Genomic DNA, 3,729 nt, shown 5'->3' with positions numbered 1-3,729 from the left:
GTTTTCTCATTTTCCTCTTTAATTTTTTATTTCTTTTTAAGTTCCCCAGTTTACAAAACGCGCAGACGCGGATGCGCAGACCCAGCGCGCTGGTGCCGCCCACGTCTCGCGCAGGCAGCTGCCAACCCAACCGGACAATGGAAGTGCCGTATCCCATTGATGGGGCTTTACCCGCGTCCCGAGCTGGGCCGAGGATCTGTGGTCCCTTCCGGGAATTCCCCGGTGCCGGCACAAGGTCCCAGAGATCCTGGGATCCACGGGAGGTCAGGCAGATTATCGCATCCTCGTCACCAGAAAACGATACCGAAAAGTCAGCAAACAGCCTCTCTAACACTGTTTTGAAAGTGTTAAACAGCAGGCCCTTTTATTACAGCGCACTGGGCACTCTGGGGGATCGCTCCTCTGATCGAGCGTGTGTTCCGCTTTCCTCTGGTTTAACGTTATCGTGGAACTCCTCAAACAGCAAAACATGTCAACCGAGGTTACAGACGTCTCGTGCTCTTTCACCAGCGCGTGCAGCAGCAACGAGAAATCTGGAATGAGCGTCTACAGAAACACGTACGTATTTACCCAATTCAGAACAATGCGTTACATCCGCTGGCCGTACTTCATTGGCAGTAACCCCTCCTGGACTAACACCCTCTGTGGATGGCACGGGGGCCAACTGCTGGCAATCAGGGCAGGACATAAGAACGCTCCTGGCCTGATCCACTCTAATTTGAAATTGTTGTTTTAATGACTTTGCATTCCGGTGAAAGAATTTATGTGATCATTTAGGTTGCTCCAAGGCTTTAGGCACAGTGAGCGGCACAGCTCGTGCATCGGCCCTCCTATTGCCTTCCACAAGAGGTCCTGGAAGGGCCGTGCGAGAGCGGGTATGCATTGCATAATAACCATGATGTCTATGATCTATTAGAAACCATAGCATTCTCAATTCAGCCATCGAAAGAGGATTATCCTCTTCCTTAAGAAAAGAAGCTTCCAGGCGGTTAAGTACGCCAGCTGCATAATATGAGCCAGTGACAACATTCAAAGGTTTGTTACAGAACACCTCAAAGCGATCCCAACAGCTGTCAGCTCAAGAACTTGTTGGACCCTTGGTCTCTTTTTCTACCTTGCGTTTGCAGCACTGGGTATCTGAGTTTAGCCACGTCATTACAACTTTACGTGAGCGACCAGAGGCATCAGTAAATACAGTCTTGTCGCTTACTGGTCGTTGCTGACAGCAGCATTTGCTGCACAACGGTAAATTACCAATTTCAGCCCACAGTTTATGCTGAGGTTAATAAACTGATATGTTCCCTGCGTATGTTGCCAATGCAATCTGGAAATTCACATCCCCAGTTAATTACCATTGCGAATTCTCCTTTGTTGTAGGAATAAATATACCTTCAGGTCTATCCCATACATAGCATATAAACATTCTCTGCCTTTACTTATTGGTTTTGCATACATTTATTTTATTATCCAAACTGTTTTCATTGGCATGTGAGCTAGAAAACCCCATACGGCCACAGTCACCTTTCTCCCTCCTTGAGCTCTCCTGACCTGCGGTTCCACCACCGGTGTCTTCCTCCCTGATCCCTCCTGACTGGCAGGTGCGATCCAACCCTCTTTATCCATCACTCTTCCTCACAGGTTCGCCTCCTTCCTTGCTTTTCCTTTGCACGCTGCTCCACCTGAAGAGAAACACACGGAGGACTGAGCTACACCAGCAGGGACAGATTATGACAGACAAAAGATGTGTTATTGGCAGTAACTTTGGTGGGAACACAAAATACATCGCTTATGTAACGTCTAACTTAGCTAATCAGCAAATGCTTGAGCAAGCATCATAGCGAGTATAAATGCAAACCTGAGTTTGTAATTAATGTCTCCCACGGCACCTTACCGCGAGTCCACGCCAGACTCGCTACACTCTTCCTCACAGGCTCACCACCTTCCTCTGCTTCCTTTTTCCTTTGCACGCTGCTCCACCTGCAGAGAAACACACAAAGGACTGAGCTACACCAGCCCAAGGGCACTACAGTCAGACAGGGGACAAGTCTGGGGGCTGACACCTCCCCACACCCCACAGCGCGCCCACCTTGCCTTGGCCCCGGCCCCTCGCACCTGCCTTAGAGATGTCACAGCTCAGTACAAATGCCCACGGTCCTCACCTGCTCTCTGGTACTTGCTGGACCCCAATGTCACGGGTTAGAGATGTCACAGCTCAGTACAAATGCCCGCGGTCCTCACCTGCTCTCTGGTACTTGCTGGACCCCAATGTCACAGGTTAGAGATGTCACAGCTCAGTACAAATGCCCGCGGTCCTCACCTGCTCTTTGGTACTTGCTGGACCCCAGTGTCATGGGTTAGAGATGTCACAGCTCAGTACAAATGCCCGCGGTCCTCACCTGCTCTCTGGTACTTGCTGGACCCCAATGTCACGGGTTAGAGATGTCACAGCTCAGTACAAATGCCCGCGGTCCTCACCTGCTCTCTGGTACGTGCGGAGGGTCCCGTCGCTGTGCCCCAGGGCACTGGCCTGCACGGCCCTGCCCGGCAGCGGGAGCATCTGGAGCTGCGGCTGGTTCTCCAGCTTTAGGGTCCCCCACAGCAGCCCGCTCTCCTCAGCTCTGCACACCCAGCCAGTTGCGCCGCCCAGGCAAAGTCAGCTTCACCCTCTGCCTACACCTCACCTGCAAACAGCCAACTCTTCAGCTGACAACCGCCCAAAACCCACCGACAAACTCTCCAAATCTCAGCCTTTCACTTTCAGCTGCTGCCTCTAGTGCATCTCACAGACAAGCCTCCAAAATCCCCTCATCCTGCAATAATACTCCTGCGCTGATCACCTGCGGGAACAACTGCCACAATACCATGCAAACACCAACCAGTTCTGGCACAGAAATATCGCTTTCTCCTCAAGATTCCACCTACATCAACTGCTGACAATCACACGCTGTCCTCACCAAAGCCAAACGCTGCAACAACCAGCGACAACTCAAATCTCCGTGTGCAGCGCAAAATCGCAGGTGTGAGCTAACGCAGAGCTGGGCTTGAGAGCTGCAGAGTGCGCACCCTGTGGTTTAACGTGGCCAGTTACTGCCATTCTGCCTTCCCCCTGGGAGAAGCGCATGAGCACAGGCTGCTTCAAGGCACGATGCGAACGGTTTGGTTCTCCGGGTCTCTCAGGGCGAGAGCGATAAACGTGATCTGTGTCGTGGCGCAGGAACTTCCCGTTCACTTGCTCCTCCATTCGGTCTCAGGTGCTGCAAGAGAGGGACAGAGAGATTCAGGCCAAGATTGACAACCTTGGCATTCCCGTCCCAGCCACGGGTCACCCAAACCTGCAGACATCCCGGGAGGCCCCATAACATTTATGCTCCCCTATCCCCCACCCTCGAAGCCTGGACATCACCAGAACCACAGAGCAAGTATTTCTGGAGGAGGCACCCAAAGGGTCCGTGTTCTCTTTCAGGCAGATGCTAGCGCAAGATTGCAAATCATCTCACAGCTACCAGGAAGGTAAAAAATAACGTCTCAAAATGGAAAAGGAACAGGTATTGTTTCTCTTCATCACCTCCCTCAGTGCCACGTTATCAAGGTCTCCCGCAATGTTCCACAGGAAACTTGAAGCTTGGAATTCCCAGTATTCTGAACCTGGGCAAGAAAGGAAGAAAAGCATGAGACTGAGCATAAAGAGGGTGGCTGCTCGTAACACGAAAAGAGCAATAAAAAGGCAAA

At 51.5% G+C, this 3,729-nt stretch overlaps 1 long non-coding RNA gene across 1 annotated transcript; it reads right to left on the bottom strand.

Moving 5' to 3' along the window:
- Window positions 1-455: 455 nt before the first annotated feature.
- Window positions 456-3,174, bottom strand: LOC309436253. Its single transcript, XR_014183316.1, has 3 exons — window positions 3,064-3,174; window positions 1,892-1,977; window positions 456-1,679 (listed from the first exon to the last, which is right to left on the bottom strand). It is a non-coding gene; the product is annotated as an uncharacterized lncRNA (long non-coding RNA).
- Window positions 3,175-3,729: the final 555 nt, after the last annotated feature.

This window comes from Streptopelia decaocto, assembly GCF_964273445.1.
Source record: "Streptopelia decaocto genome assembly, chromosome: 2".
NCBI lineage: Eukaryota > Metazoa > Chordata > Aves > Columbiformes > Columbidae > Streptopelia > Streptopelia decaocto.
This window is presented reverse-complemented; position numbering and strand designations above follow the sequence as displayed.